This window comes from Papio anubis, unplaced genomic scaffold, assembly GCF_008728515.1.
Source record: "Papio anubis isolate 15944 unplaced genomic scaffold, Panubis1.0 scaffold1412, whole genome shotgun sequence".
NCBI lineage: Eukaryota > Metazoa > Chordata > Mammalia > Primates > Cercopithecidae > Papio > Papio anubis.
In genome coordinates, this window is record NW_022161373.1 from 1 (window position 1) to 17347 (window position 17347).

At 41.8% G+C, this 17347-nt stretch overlaps 2 pseudogenes across 1 annotated transcript; both read right to left on the minus strand.

The window, feature by feature from the left end:
- Positions 1–8392: 8392 nt before the first annotated feature.
- Positions 8393–9515, minus strand: LOC110741893 (annotated as a pseudogene).
- A 54-nt stretch (positions 9516–9569) lies between these two features.
- LOC116272624 lies at positions 9570–17130 on the minus strand (annotated as a pseudogene). The gene has a single exon (XR_004181260.1). The product of XR_004181260.1 is annotated as a zinc finger protein 69 pseudogene (transcript).
- Positions 17131–17347: the final 217 nt, after the last annotated feature.

Here is a 17347-nt window from a genome sequence, read left to right on the forward strand (position 1 = left end):
AATTACACATACAACAGGAATTCCTTATAATTCCCAAGGACAGGCCATAGTTGAAAGAACTAATAGAACACTCAAAACTCAGTTAGTTAAACAAAAAGAAGGGGGAGACAGTAAGGAGTGTACCACTCCTCAGATGCAGCTTAATCTAGCATTCTATACTTTAAATTTTTTAAACATTTATAGAAATCAGACTACTACTTCTGCAGAACAACATTTACTAGTAAAAAGAACAGTCCACATGAAGGAAAACTGATTGGTGGAAAGACAACAAAAATAAGACATGGGAAATAGGGAAGGTGATAACCTGGGGAAGAGGTTTTGCTTGTGTTTCACCAGGAGAAAATCAGCTTCCTGTTTGGATACCCACTAAACATTTGAAGTTCTACAATGAACCCATCGGAGATGCAAAGAAAAGCGCCTCCACGGAGACGGAAACACCGCAATCGAGCACCATTGACTCGCAAGAGGAACCAAGTGGTGATATCAGAAGAACAGATGAAGTCGCCACGCACCAAGAAGGCGGAGCTGCCAACCTGGGCACGGTTAAAGAAGCTGACACTGTTAGCTGGAAAAAGCCTAGCTAGCACAAAGGTGACACAAACCCCAGAAAAAATGCTGCTTGCAGCTTTAATGATTGTATCAACAGTGGTAAGTCTCCCCATGCCTGCAGGAGCAGCTGCAGCTGATTATACCTACTGGGCCTATGTGCCTTTCCCGCCCTTAATTCAAGCAGTCACGTGGATGGATAATCCTATTGAAGTATATGTTAATAATAGAGTGTGGGTACCTGGTCCCACAGATGATCGTTGCCCTGCCAAACCGGAGGAAGGAATGATGATAAATATTTCCATCGGGTATCATTATCCTCCTATTTGCCTAGGGAGAGCATCAGGATGTTTAATGCCTGCTATTCAAAATTGGTTAGTAGAAGTACCGACTTTCAGTCCCACCAGCAAATTTACTTATCACGTGGTAAGCGGAATGTCACTCAAACCACAGGTAAACTATTTACAAGACTTTTCTTATCAAAGATCATTAAAATTTAGGCCAAAAGGGAAACCTTGCCCCAAGGAGATTTCCAAAGAATCAAAAGATTTAGTTTGGGAAGAATGTGTGGCCGATAGTGCAGTGATATTACAGAACAATACATTCAGAACTGTTATAGATTGGGCACCTCGAGGTCAATTCTACCACAATTGCACAGGACAAACTCAATTTGGTCCCAGTGCACTAGTGAGTCCAACTGTTTTTTTTAAATTTTTTTGAGACGGAGTCTCACTCTTGTCACTTCAGCCTGGAGTGCAGGGCCGGATCTCAGCTCACTGCAAGCTCCGCTTCCCGGGTTCACGCCATTCTCCTGCCTTGGCCTCCCGAGTAGCTGGGACTACAGGTATCCACCACCTCGCCCGCTAAGTTTTTGTATTTTTACTAGAGACGGGTTTCACTGTGTTAGCCAGGGATGGTCTCGACCTCTGACCTCGCGGATCCTGTCTCGCCTCCCAAAGTGCTGGGATTACAGGCTTGAGCCACCGCTACCGCCTGAGTCCAACTGTTGATAGTGACTTAACAGAAAGTTTAGGACTTAACATAAGCACAAAAAATTACAGTCTTTTCAAATTTCTTTGGATATGGGGAGAAAGGGAATTCTACTCCAAGACCAAAAAATAGCTAAGTCCCATGTATCCCCTGAACATCCAGAATTATGGAGCCTTACTGTAGCTTCATACCGCCTTTAGAATTTGGTCTGGAAATCAAATTATAGAAACAAGAGATTGTAAGCCATTTTATCTATCAACCTAAATCTAGCTCCAATAGTTCCTTCACAAAGTTGTAAAGCCCTTATATGTTAGTCATAGGAAATATAGTTATTAAACCAGACTCCCAAACTATAACTTGTGAAAATTGCAGATTGTTTACAAAATGACAAACCAAGAAGAGCATCACAATAAGAGATCAAGATATAGGCTGGGCATTAGTAGCTCATGCCTGTAATCTCAGCACTTTGGGAGGCTGAGGCAGGTGGATCACCTGAGGTCAGGAGTTCGAGACCAGCCTGGACAACATGGTGAAACTGTCTCTACTAAAAATACAAAAATTAAGTGGGTGTGGTTGCGGGCGCCTGTAATCCCAGCTACTCAGGAGGCTGAGGTAGGAGAATTGCTTGAGCCCAGTAGACAAAGGTTGCAGTAAGCCAAGATCCCGCCACTGCACTCCAGCCTGGGCAACAGAGCAAGACTCCATCTTAAAAAAAAAACCAAAAGATAGACTTGAACCAACTCAAGTGCCATTAAGTAGTGGAATGAGCGAGTCAATTATGTGACCCACAACTTCACAGAGCAGCATGTTTGCAACAGGCTCAAGCAAAAAAAACCCAGAAATACACCCTCTCAGCATAATATTAATGGCATATTAATGGTAATAGTATGTTACTAAAAATTCAAAAGTGGCAAAATTCTGCTTTGTGACAAAGAGATGACAAAGCTACAAAGAACAATAAAAAGAATCAAAACTTTGATCACCTTTGCGTATCAAAAATAAGTGAAACCAGCGAGCACGGTGGCTCACGCCTATAATCCCCGCACTTTGGGAAGCCAAGGCGGGCGGATCACGAGGTCAGGAGATCGAGACCATCCTGGTTAACACGGTGAAACCCCGTCTCTACTAAAAACTTCAAAAAATTAGCTGGGAGCGGTGGGGGGCACCTGTAGTCCCAGATACTCAGGAAGCTGAGGCAGGAGAATGGCGTGAACTCGGGAGGCGGAGCTTGCAGTGAGCTGAGATCCGGCCACTGCACTCCAGGCTGGGCGACAGAGCGAGACTCCGTCTCAAAAAATAAATAAATAAATAAATAAATAAGTGAAACCAAGGAAACACACCAGAACTGCCCAAGGCCTATTTATTTTTTGGGGTGGTATGTCTCTGAGTATTCACATTGTTATTATTTTGACTCCACATAAAACAGCTTATTTGAAGAACTCGATTTCCTTCTTCAAACATTATCAAACCGTTCACTAAGGTTCCAACCAGCTAATTAAAATCCTAACACCCAAATCACAGAATAAAATTCTTATATGTGGCCAGGTGCAGTGGCTCACGCCTGTAATCCCAGAACTTTGGGAGGCTGAGGCAGGTGGATTACTTGAGGTCAGTACTTTGAGACCAGTCTGGTCAACATGGTGGAAACTTGTCGTAACTAAAAATACAAAAAAAAAAAAAAAAAAAAAAAAAAAAAAAAGCAGGGTGTGGTGACATGTGCCAGTAGTCCCGGCTACCCAAGAGGCTGAGCCAGGAGAATCTCTTAAACCTGGGAGGCAGAGGTTGCAGTGAGCCAAGATCGCGCCACTGATCCAGCCTTGGCCATAGAGTGAGATTCTGTCTGAAAAATACACAGACAAACAAATAAATTCTCAAATGCATGGGAAAAGAGCAATTCCATGGCAGCAAGATTCTATAAAAAACCAAAAAGGAGGCAACTCAGGTAGGCAGCCTGCCTCACCCACAGCTCATAAGGAAACCCACACTCCAATAGTTACACATTTTCAAGTTTAGGAACCACTTGGACCGTGGAGACAGAGGCCAGGCTGGCCCACTCCTAGGTAGTGTGTGAGGGAAATGTGAGCAGCCAGAAAATTACTTCTGGGACTTCCACACACACCCTGCTGTCCCCTCCCCACAGTGTGGACACACAGTCCTTCCACCAGGGTCTCAATGCCCACCAAAGACCACACACTTACTGAGTCAGTGGAAGGTTCTGACCTATGTTGTCTTTTTGTCTGACACCAAATGTGTGGTGCTTGCTGAACACCAACCAATTCTCCAGCACGAAGCAGTTATGTAACCATTCAATTTAGAAACCACCCAGAGTTAGCAGAGACTCCACGAGGTCCTGGCTCACCCAACACAGCCCCACTCGGCAGAGGCAAGTGAAAGCCCCAGTGGCCACCTGTACTTCTCAGCAACTGCATCTAGACCTGGGTCCTGTACAACACCTTCCTAAAGTTCCATAATTTGATAGAACTACCTACAGTTCTCTTACATTTACCCACTTACTATGAAGGATACAACTCAGGACCAGTCCAATCAAAGACATGGATAGAAAAAGAGTAAGGGGTGTGGAAAGGATATGGGGTGGGTGGGTCATCCTGAAAATGGCTGTGATTCATGAAATCCCCCATCCTTTGTGTTGTGCAAGAGCACCTTACTCCAATGAAACACCCTTCCCATTATGACTTAGATGATGTCACGTTTGTTACCTATGACAAACCAGACACAGACTAGAAATTCCAGTATTTACCTCACAAACCATTAGTTGAATAGTTTTCTCTTTAGTGATCAGTCAAAATGAAATATCTATTAACCAAAGCATGCTTCAGTTTCTCTCCTTCCTCCAGGTCCCTGAGCTTTTTTCTTTTTTTGAGACAGTCTTGTTCTGTAGCCCAGGCTGGAGTGCAGTACCATGATCTTGGCTCACTGCAACTTCTGCCTCCCTGGTTCAAGTGATTCTCAAGCCTCAGTCTCTGGAGTAGTTGGTGTTACAGGTGTGTGCCACCATGCCCAGTTAATTTTTATATTTTTCATAGAGATGGTGATTCACCATGCTGGCCAGGGTGGTCTTGAACTCCTGACCTCAAGTGATCTGCCCACCTCAGCCTCCCAAAAGTGCTGGGATTACAGATACGAGCCATCATGCCCAGTGGCCCCTGAATTTTTGACTGACCTCTTCTAAGCCTATATACAAGCACATTTTATGTATTTATTTAATATTTTTATTTTTACTTACAAGTTCAGTACCTAGACTTTTCTGTTATGACCTATTTTAATGACAAGCTGACTTCAACATCTAGAATTAAGTTATTTCTTTTTTTTTTTTTTTTTTTTGAGACGGAGTCTCGCTCTGTCACCCAGGCTGGAGTACAGTGGCCGGATCTCAGCTCACTGCAAGCTCTGTCTCCCAGGTTTATGCCATTCTCCTGCCTCAGCCTCCCGAGTAGCTGGGACTACAGGCGCCCGCCACCTCGCCCGGCTAGTTTTTTTGTATTTTTAGTAGAGAGGGGGTTTCACCGTGTTAGCCAGGATGGTCTCGATCTCCTGACCTCGTGATCCGCCCGTCTCGGCCTCCCAAAGTGCTGGGATTACAGGCTTGAGCCACCGCGCCCGGCCTGAATTAAGTTATTTCTTACCTAAACCTACATTTGTTTCACTAGAAATGTCTAGGAAAAGCCCCATGACAAAACTGTCACTTGTGGAGGGCATCACTGACTACTGCATCTGCCTGTGGATCCCTCGCTTTCCAGGGCTCTGAGGTTCTCTCAGTATAAAGGGTTTCTCCCATGGTCAACATGAGTAGCTGGTACACCTGCAGTGGGGGCACCATGGGAAGAACCAAGTGAGCTTTTTTTCTTTTTTGGAGACAGAGCCTTGCTCTGTCACCCAGGCTGAAGTGCAACGTCATGATCTCAGCACACTGCAACCTCCGCCTTGCAAGTTTAAGCTATTCTTGTGCCTCAGTCTCCCAAATGGCTGGGATTACAGGCATGAGCCACTATACCTGGTTACTTTTTGTATTTTTAGTAGAGATGGAGTTTTGCCATGTTGGCCTGGTTCATCTCGAACTCCCAACCTCAGATGATGCACCCACCTCGGCCTCCCAAAGTGCTGGGATTACAGGTGTGAGTCACCCCGCTTGGTGTGAGCTTTCAATGATCACTCTGTGTAGGATCATGACTCAAACAGGCACCAATGTCGCTGACTTCCAAAATTAGTGGCCTTCCTAGCATATGAAGATCCTTTGGGACTGTGCTCCAGTGTCCTCTTTGGGGTGCTCCTTGGGCTCTTTGTGAAACATCAAGACACCCCTATATCTAGGCCAATGTCAGGCTCTCCAGTGTGTCCTGTTCATCACCCTCACCCTGCACTCTCATTGTCACTGTCATTGGCCATTCCAACACTGTGCTTGCATCCTGTGGAAAGTCACATTTGGGATCAAATGAATTGTGTTGTTTCTACTCTTTGGTGAAAAGTATCAGGGTGTATTTGGCCTTCAAGGGAGAAGGATGAGGCAGGGGTTGGATTCAGGTGCACCCAACTCTTTTTTTTTTTTTTTTCTATCGACTAGGCTGGAGACTGCAATGGTGTGATCTCAGTTCACTGTTATCTTTGTCTCCAGGTTCAAGCCATTCTCCTGCCTCAACATCCTTATTAGCTGGGATGACAGGCACACACCACGATGCCCAGCTAATTTTTGTATTTTTAGTAGAGACAGGGTTTCACCATGTTGGCCAGGCTTGTCTTGAACTCCTGACCTCAAGTGATCCACCTGCTTTGGACTAGCAAAGTGCTGGGATTACAGGTGTGAGCCACCATTCCTGGTCAGGTTTCACTGCCTTGTCTTCCCTGCTCTGAGTTACTTTGTGTGATCTGACAATCAATGATTCCACCCTTCACTGATGTGGATACATTATCTGGGACTGGGTATGTCACCTCCACACACAGACAGGGTTTGGTCAGTGATTGATGCTGCATCCTGTGGTGCCTGGATTTTGAACTTAGGGAGTTTTAAATAAGCGTTTCTGAAGAGCAGCTTCATTGGCACCTTAAAGGAAGTGACTGAATCGGTCTATGCCATTGCATAATATATAAAAGAAACTTTTCCATGTTGCTGTTAACTTTACACTGCTGACACAAGCAGGCTGTTGACAAGTTAGCATCAACAGCACATTATCAGAGAAAGACAGGCTTGTATTTAGACAATTTATACAAATTTATTAGCCTCCTATGACTCAGTAAAGCAATTGGAAAAAACATAGCTTTATAAGGCATAAATGAATTCATGTTTTAACTAAGGTACTTTCTGATAAACAGTGCCCATACATTTTAGGAAATATTTTAGTCTTTAGAGCATAAGTAAGGCAAAAACAGGTCCAGGAGTCTACAGGTGACCTCCCCTCACCACAAGGCCAAGTCTTTTTTTTTTGTTTTTTTGAGACACAGTTTTGCTCTTGTTGCCCAGCCTGGAGTGCAACAGTGTGACCTCAGTTCACTGCAACCTCTGCCTCCTGTATGCATGTGGTTCTCCTGTGTCAGCCTCCTGAAGAGCTAGGATTACAGGAGCATGCCACCACGCCTTGCTAATTTTTGTATTTTTAGTAGAGATGGGGTTGGATCATATTGGTCAGAATGGTCTTGAACTCCTGACCTCAGCCTCCCAAAGTGCTGGGATTACAGGCGTGAGCCACCATGCCCAGCCAAGGCTAAGTCTTTTACTATTGGAGAGACATGATGCTCCTCAGTGACCATGATGAATCAGGACAAAAACAAGGGCATTTTGAAACTATATTTCTAAGGAAATAATATATTTAATTAATATTTATTTTTACTTACAAGTTCAATACCTAGACCTTTTTGTTATGACCTATTTTAATGACAAGCTGACTTCAAGGTTTAGAATTAAAAGTTATTTCTTACCTAAACCCACATTTGTACATAAAAATATATAGAGGAAAACATATTTCAAATCATAAGCATGGCCAAAAGTTTTCTCTTCTTACTAATGTGACTTGTAATTCTCATGCATCTCACAGTCATTTATGGCTTTTGGTCATCTTTATCACTATGGTATATTACACCTTTGCTGACAGCAGGTACGGCACTGTTGGTTTTGGGGAAGAAGGCACTCAGAGGTACATGAGATAACTATTGGTATTATGACTGAATGAAAAATAGGGTTGCAGCTGGGCACGATGGCTCATGTCTGTAATCCCAGCATTTTGGGAGGCCAAGGCAGGTGAATCATGAGTTCTGGAGTTCAAGACCAGCCTGGCCCATATGGTGAAATCCTGTCTTTACTAAAAAATACAAAAAATTAGCCTGGCGTGGTGGCACACGCCTGTAGTCCCAGCTACTCAGAAGGCTGAGGCAGGAGAATTGCTTGAACCCTGGAGGCAGAGGTTGCAGCTACCTGAGATCATGCTACTGCACTCTAGCCTGGGTGACAGAGTGAGATTTTTTTCTGAAAAAAAAGAAAGAAAAGAAAAGAAAGGAAAAGAAAAATTAGGGTTGAGATAAAAATTTAAGTACATAAGCATCAAAAGTAAAATTTCTGAGGAAAAAGATACCTGGCATTTTATCCACATGGTTATACTGACTCACAATGTCCAAATAACAACAATTTAACAGTATAAGGTTGACCTAATACACGACACCAATGGGATATTTTATTATAGCTTTTTTTTTGTTTTTGAAACGGAGTCTCACTCTGTCGCCCAGGCTGGAGTGCAATGACTCACTGCAAGCTCTGCCTCCTGGGTTCATGCCATTCTCCTGCCTCAGCCTCCTGAGTAGCTGGGCACCCGCCACCATGCCCAGCTAATTTTTTGTATTTTTAGTTGAGATGGGGTTTCACCCTGTCAGCCAGGATGGTCTCGATCTCCTGACCTCGTGATCCACCCACCTTGGCCTCGCAAAGTGCTAGGATTACAGGCGTGAGCTGCAGTGCCCAGCCTTACTATTATAGCTTAATTATTTAAAAATAACATTTGTTAGTACACAGTTATTATAAACAGTTAATTGTTTACATTCATTATCTGTATTCAAAGAATCTTTGTCAGGTCTGAATGCTTTCTCACACTGCTTACATTCATTGGGTTTCTCTTGAGTGTGAGTCCTTCTATGCATTTAAAGGTGAGGCTGATCTGAAGGCTTTCCACATTGCTTACATTCACAGGGCTTCTCTCCAGTGTGAGTCCTTTCCTGATATTGAAGGGAACTAGAAGAAATGAAGGCTTTTCTACACTGCATACTCATAGGGTTTCTCTCCCATGTGAGTCCTTTCATGATATCGAAAAGAAGTGGAAGAAATAAAGGCTTTCGCACATTGCTTACATTGATAGGGTTTTCTCCCTAGAGTGAGTTCATGATATTGAAAAGAACTGGAAGTGAAAGCTTTGCCACATTGCTTGCCTTCATAGGATTTCCTTCCAGTGTGAGACTTTTCACGTCTATGAAAGGAAACAGGCAAGCTGAATGCTTTCCTGTATTCTTTACATTCATAGGGTTTCTCTCCAGTGTGTGTTTTGCATGTATTCAAAGGATCTTGGCAGATGTGAATGCTTTCCCACAATGCTTACATTCATAGGGCTTCTCTCTGTGCATCCTTTCATGTATTTGCAAAGAAGAGAAATTATGGAACACTTTTCCACATTCCTTACATTCATAGGGTTTCTCTCCAGTGTGTCCTTTTATGAATTCAAAGATTTTTGACAGACCTGAAGCCTTTCTCAGATTGCTAATATTCACAGGGTTTCTATCCAGTGTGAGTCCTACAATGATTTCGAAGGTGTGAGGTAAATCTGAAGGCTTTCCCACATTGCTTACACTCATAGGGGTTCTCTCCAGTGTGAGTCCTTTCATGATATCAAAAGGAAGTGAAAGAAACAAAGGCTTTACCACATTTCTTACACTCATAGCGTTTCTCTCCAGTGTAAGATTTTTCATGTATTTGAAATGACTTGGCAGAATAAAAGCCTTTCCTGCATATCTTACATTTATAAGGTGTTTCTACAGAGTGCATTTTTTTTTTATACATTACGTTCTAGGGTACATGTGCACAACCTGCAGGTTTGTTCCATATGTATACATGTGACATGTTGGTGTGCTGCACCCATTAACTCATCATTTACATTAGGTATATCTCCTAATGCTATCCCTCCCCCTTCCCCCCATGACAGGCCCCATTGTGTGATGTTCCCCACCCTGTGTCCGAGTGTACTCATTGTTCAATTCCCACCTATGAGTGAGAACATGTGGAGTTTGGTTTTTGGTCCTTGTGATAGTTTGCTCAGAATGATGGTTTCCAGCTTCATCCATGTCCCTACAAAGGACATGAACTCATCCTTTTTTATGGCTGCATAGTATTCCATAGTGTATATGTGCCACATTTTCTTTATTCAGTCTATCATTGATGGACATTTGGGTAGGTTCCAAGTCTTTGCTATGGCGAACAGTGCCACAATAAACATACATGTGCATGTGTCTTTATAGCAGTATGATTTATAATCCTTTGGGTATATACCCAGTACTAGGATGGCTGGGTCAAATGGTATTTCTAGTTCTAGATCCTTGAGGAATTGCCACACTGTCTTCCACAATGGTTGAACTAGTTTACAGTCCTACCAGCAGTGTAAAAGTGTTCCTATTTCTCCACATCCTCTCCAGCACCTGTTGTTTACTGACTTTTTAATGATTGCCTTTCTAACTGGTGTGAGACGGTATCTCATTGTGGTTTTGATTTGCATTTCTCTGATGGCCAGTGATGATGAGCATTTTTTCATGTGTCTGTTGGCTGCATAAATGTTTTCTTTTGAGAAGTGTCTGTTCATATCTTTTGCCCACTTTTTGATGGGGTTGATTTTTTCTTGTAGATTTGTTTCTTTGTAGATTCTGGATATTAGCCCTTTGTCAGATGGGTAGATTGTGAAATTTTTCCCCCATTCTGTAGGTTGCCTGTTCACTGTGATGGTAGTTTCTTTTGCTGTGCAGAAGCTCTCTAGTTTAATTAGATCCCATTTGTCAATTTTGGCTTTTGTTGCCATTGCTTTTGGTGTTTTAGTCATGAAGTCCTTGCCCATGCCTATGTCCTGAATGGTATTGCCTAGGTTTTCTTCTAGAGTTTTTAGGGTTTCAGGTCTAACATTTAAGTCTTTAATCTATCTGGAATTAATTTTTGTATAAGGTGTAAGGAAGGGATCCAGTTTCAGCTTTTTATATATGGCTAGCCAGTTTTCCCAGCACCATTTATGAAATAGGGAATCCTTTTCCTATTTATTGTTTTTGTCAGGTTTGTCAAAGATCAGATGGTTGTAGATGTGTGGTATTATTTCTGAGGGCTCTGTTCTGTTCCATTGGTCTATATCTCTGTTTTGTTACCAGTACCATGCTGTTTTGGTTACTGTAGCCTTGCAGTATAGTTTGAAGTCAGGTAGCCTGATGCCTCCAACTTTGTTCTTTTGGTTATGGTCTTGGCAATGCAGGCTCTTTTTGGTTCCCTATGAATTTTAAAGTAGTTTTTTCCAATTCTGTGAAGAAAGTCATCAGTAGCTTGATGGGGATGGCATTGAATCTATAAATTACCTTGGGCAGTATGGCCATTTTCACGATACTGATTCTTCCTATCCATGAGCATGGAATGTTCTTCCATTTGTTTGTGTCCTCTTTGATTTCATTGAGCAGTGGTTTGTAGTTCTCCTTGAAGAGTTCCTTCACATCCCTTGTAAGTTTGATTCCTAGGTATTTTATTCTCTTTGAAGCAATTGTGAATGGGAGTTCACTCATGATTTGGCTCTCTGTTTGTCTGTTATTGGTGTATAGGAATGCTTGTGATTTTTGCACATTGATTTTGTATCCTGAGACTTTGCTGAAGTTGCTTATCAGTTTAAGCAGATTTTGGGCTGAGACGATGGGGTTTTCTAAATATAAAATCATGTCATCTACAAACCAGGACAATTTGACTTTCTCTTTTCCTACTTGAACACCCTTCATTTATTTCTCCTGCCTGATTGCCCTGGCCAGAATTTCCAACACTGTGTTGAATAGGAGTGGTGAGACAGGGCATCCCTGTCTTGTGCCAGTTTTCAAAGGGAATGCTTCCAGTTTTTGCTCATTCAGTTTCATATTGGCTGTGGGTCTGTCATAAATAGATCTTATTATTTTGAGATAAATCACATCAATACCTAGTTTGTTGATGGTTTTTAGCATAAAGGGCTGTTGATTTTTGTTGAAGGCCTTTTCTGCATCTATTGAGATAATCATGTGGTTTTTGTCTTTGGTTCTGTTTAAATGATGGATTATGTATATTGATTTGCATATGTTGAACCAGCCTTGCATCCCAGGGATGAAATCAACTTGATTGTGGTGGAAAGCTTTTTGATGTGCTGCTGGAGTCAGTTTGCCAGTATTTTATTGAGGATTTTTGCATTGATGTTCATCATGGATATTGGTCTAAAATTCTCTTTTTTTTGTTGTGTCTCTGCCAGGTTTTGGTATCAGGATGATGCTGGCTTCATAAAATGAGTTAGGGAGGATTCCCTCTTTTTCTATTGATTGGAATAGTTTCAGAAGGAATGGTACCAGCTCCTCTTTGTACCTCTGGTAGAATTCAGCTGTGAATCCATCTGGTCCTGGACTTTTTTTGGTTGGTAGGCTATTAATTATTGCCTCAATTTCAGACCCTGTTATTGGTCTATTCAGGGATTCAACTTCCTCCTGGTTTAGTCTTGGGAGGGTGTATGTGTCCTGGAATTTATCCATTTCTTCTAGATTTTCTAGTTTATTTGCACAGAGGTATTTATAGTATTCTCTGATGATAGTTTGTATTTCTAGGGGATTGGTGGTGATATCCCTTTTATCATTTTTTATTGTCTCTATTTGATTCTCCTCTCTTTTCTTATTTATTAGTCTTGCTAGCAGTCTATCAATTTTGTCGATCTTTTCAAAACACCACCTCCTGGATTCACTGATTTTTTGAAGGGTTTTTTGTGTCTCTATGTCCTTCAGTTCTGCTCTGATCTTAGTTATTTCTTGCCTTCTCCTAGCTTTTGAACGTTGGCTCTTGCTTCTCCAGTTTTTTAATTGTGATGTTAGGATGTCAATTTTAGATCTTTCCTGCTTTCTCTTGTGGGCATTTAGTGCTATAAATTTCCCTCTACACACTGCTTTAAATGTGTTCCAGAGATTCTGGTATGTTGTATCTTTGTTCTCATTGGTTTCAAAGAACATCTTTATTTCTGCCTTCATTTTGTTATGTTCCCAGTAGTCATTCAGGAGCAGGTTGTTCAGTTTCCATGTAGTTGAGTGGTTTAGAGTGAGTTTCTTAATCCTGAGTTCTAGTTTGATTGCTCTGTGGTCTGAGAGACAGTTTGTTATAATTTCTGTTCTTTTGCATTTGCTGAGGAGTGCTTTACTTCCAACTATGTGGTCAATTTTGGAATAAGTGTGATGTGGGTGCTGAGAAGAATGTATATTCTGTTGATTTGGGGTGGAGAGTTCTGTTGTCTATTATGTCTGCTTAGTGCAGAGCTGAGTTCAATTCCTGGATATCCTTGTTAACTTTCTGTCTCGTTCATCTGTCTAATGTTGACAGTGGGGTGTTAAAATCTCCCATTATTATTGTGTTGGAGTCTAAGTCTCTTTGTAGGTCTCTAAGGACTTGCTTTATGAATCTGGGTGCTCCTGTATTTGGTGCATAAATATTTAGGATAGTTAGCTCTTCTTGTTGAATTGATCCCTTTACCATTATGTAATGACCTTGTCTCTTTTGATCCTTGTTGGTTTAAAGTCTGTTTTATCAGAGACTAGGATCGCAACCCCTGCTTTTTCATTGTTGCTGTTGTTTTCCATTTGCTTGGTAGATATTCCTCCATCCCTTTATTTCGAGCCTATGTATATCTCTGCATGTGAGATGGGTCTCCTGAATGCAGCACACTGATGGATCTTGATTCTTTATCCAATTTGCATGTCTATGTGTTTTAATTGGAGCATTTAGCCCATTTACATTGAAGGCTAATATTGTTATGTGTGAATTTGATCCTGTCATTATGATGTTAGCTGGTTATTTTGCTTGTTAGTTGATGCAGTTTCTTCCTAGCATTGATGGCCTTTATGATTAGGCATGTTTTTGCAGTGGCTGGTACCAGTTGTTCCTTTCCATGTTTAGTGCTTCCTTCAGGAGCTCTTGTAAGGCAGGCCTGGTGGTGACAAAATCTCTCAGCATTTGCTTGTCTGTAAAGGATTTTATTTCTCCTTCACTTATGAAGCTTAGTTTGGCTGGATATGAAATTCTGGGTTGAAAATTCTTTGCTTTAAGAATGTTGAATATTGGCCCCCACTCTCTTCTGGCTTGCAGAGTTTCTGCTGAGAGATCCGCTGTTAGTCTGATGGGCTTCCCTTTGTGGGTAACCCGACCTTTCTCTCTGGCTGCCCTTAACATTTTTTCCTCCATTTCAACTTTGGTGAATCTGACAATTATGTGTCTTGGAGTTGCTCTTCTTGAGAAGTATCTTTGTGGCATTCTCTGTATTTCCTGAATTTGAATGTTGACCCGCCTTGCTAGGTTGGGGAAGTTCTCCTGGATAATATCCTGAAGAGTGTTTTCCAACTTGGTTCCATCCCCATCACTTTCAGGTACACCAATCAGATGTAGATTTGGTCTTTTAACATAGTCCCATATTTCTTGGAGGCTTTGTTCTTTTTACTTTTTTTCTCTAAACTTCTCTTCTCACTTCATTTCATTCATTTGATCTTCACTGATACCCTTTCTTCCACTTGATCGAATTGGCTACTGAAGCTTGTGCATGTATCACGTAGTTCTCGTGCCATGGTTTTCAGCTCCATCAGGTCATTTAAAGTCCTCTCTATGCTGTTTATTCTAGTTAGCCATTCATCTATTCTTTTTTCAAGATTTTTAGCTTCTTTGCAATGGGTTCGAACATCCTCCTTTAGCTTGGAGAAGTTTGTTATTACCGATCGTCTGAAGCCTTCTTCTCTCAACTCGTCAAAGTTATTCTCCATCCAGCTTTGTTCCATTGCTGGTGAGGAGCTGCGTTCCTTTGGAGAAGAAGAGGTGCTCTGATGTTTAGAATTTTCAGCTTTTCTACTCTGGTTTCTCCCCATCTTTGTGGTTTTATCTACCTTTGGTCTTTGACAATGGTGATGTACAGATGGGTTTTGGTGTGGATGTCCTTTCTGTTAGTTTTCCTTTTAACAGTAAGGACCCTCAGCTGAGGTCTGTTGGAGTTTGCTGGAGGTCCACTCCAGACCCTGTTTGCCTGGGTATCACCAGCAGAGGTTGCAGAACAGCAAATATTGCAGAACAGCGAATGTTGCTCCCTGATCCTTCCTCTGGAAGCTTTGTCACAAGGGGGCACCCAGCCGTATGAGGTGTCAGTCAGCCCCTACTGGGAGGTGCTTCCCAGTTAGGCTACTCAGGGCTCTGGGACCCACTGGAGGAAGCAGACTGTCTGTTCTCAGATCTCAAACTCTGCTGGGAGGACCACTACTCTCTTCAAAGCTGTCAGACAGGGATGTTTAAGTCTGCAGAAGTTTCTGCTGCCTTTTGTTCAGCTATCCAGTATGCATTCTTATGTATGCTTGTGTCCTTTCAGGAATTCGAAGGTTCTTGGCAGATCTGAAGGGTATCCCACATTCCTTACATTCATAGGGTTTCTCTCCATTGTGTCTCCTACCACACACTCAAAAGTGTGAGGCAGATCTGAAGGCTTTCCCTCATTGGTTACACTCATAGGATTTATCTTCAGGATGAGTCCTACCATGCATTCGAAGGACTGAGGCAGCTCTGAAGGCTTTCCCACATTGCTTGCATTTGTAGGGTTTCTCTCCAGTGTGAGTCCTTTCATGATATCGAAAGGAACTAGAACTACTGAAGGCTTCACCACATTGCTTGCATTCATAGAGTTTCTCTCCAGTGTGAGTCTTTTCATGTCTTTGAAATGATTTGGGACAATAAAAGCCTTTCCCACATATCTTACATTTATAAGGTCTTTCTCCAGAGTGTATTCTTATGTGTGTTTGTGTCCTTTCATGACTTTGAAGGTTCTTCATAGATCTGAAGGCTTTCCCACATTCCTTACATTCATAGGGTTTCTCTCCAGTGTGAGTCCTACCATGCAATCGAAGGTGTGAGGCAGATCTGAAGGATTTCCCACATTGCTTACATTCATAGGGTTTCTCTCCAGTGTGAGTCCTTTCATGATATCGAAGGGAACTGGAATGAATGAAGGCTTTACCGCATTGCCTGCATTTATAGGGTTTATCTCCACTGTGAGTTTTTTCATGTCTTTGAAATGAATTTGCAGAACAAAAGCCTTTCCCACATATCTTACATTCATAAGGTCTTTCTCCAGAGTGCATTCTTACATGTGTTTGAAAACTTGTAAGAGAGGATAATGCTTTCCCACACTGCTTACATTCATAGGGTTTTTTCCCAGAGTGGGTCCTTTCATGTCTACGAACATAATGGGGACACGTGAATGCTTTCCCACATTCCTTACATTGATAAGACTTCTCTCCCATGTGAATCATTTCATGTCTACGACAGCATCTGGGACTATGAAATGCTTTCCCACATTCCTGACATTCATAAGGCTTTTCTCCAGTGTGAGTTCTTTTATGTATTTGAAGTGCAGCAGAATAACTGAAGGATTTACCACATTGTTTACATTCATATGGTTTCTCTCCAGTGTGAGTTCTTTCATGGATAAGATATAAACTGAGACAATGGAAGGCTTTCCCACAAAATTTACATTTATAAGGTCCATCTCCACTGTGCATTATCATGTGTCTTTGAATGCTTGAATGGGAAATAAAGGTTTTTCCACATTCTTTACAAGCATAGGGTTTCTCTCCAGTGTGATCCCTTTCTTGTGTTCTAAAGGAGGGGCGATATCGGAAGGCTTTTTTAAGTTGTTGACACTTACATGGCTTTGGTCCATATTCCTGATACTCATATGCCTTGTGTCCAATGTCACCTCTGATGTTCATATTAAAAGATGAGTTACCTATGCCAACTTCACCACACACAAAGCTGTCACATGATTTTACTTCAGGAGAAGTTTGCTTCTCCTGGAAGTTCAGCCTGTCATCTGGAACCTGGGTAAAAGTTTCTCCACAATGACTATCTTCTTTAATTTCATTGACTTTCTCTTCTATGAGACTCCTGTAAAACATAAGATGCACATTATGAAGGGTTTGTTTATAAGTAATTTTATATTCATCATCAAGTATTGCACTTGCATTTTTAACACTGTCCATCAAAGTGTAGGCTTTCGGCCCTGGCTGAATTGTTTGAAGGTGACTGGACAACGTGTTCTACAAGGTGTCCCAGCCATAACTATTATTTTAAAAAATGTTTATATGGGGCTTCTTAATACTCTTCCCAAGTAAACTATTTTACAAATACTAAATACTCTGTGTCATTTTTCTTTTGTTTCAGGGTCTAGTCCTGTTATCCACGCTGGAGTGCAGTGAAACCATCATAGCTTACGGCAGGCTTTACTGGCTCAAGTGATCCTCCTGCCTCAGTCTCCTGAGTAGCTGGGACACAGATGCATACCACAATGCCCGGCTAATTTTTTGCTGTTGTTGATATATGGTCTCATTATGTTGCCCAGGCTGTTTTTGAACTGCTGGCTTCAAGCTATCCTCCTATCTCTACTTCTCAAAGGATTGGGATTACAGGAGTGAGCCCACAGCCTATGTCACATTCACATTTTTTTTTTTTTTTTTGTCAAATATTCTAAAAATAAATGAATTTGATCCTGGACTTAGTTCTTTGTTT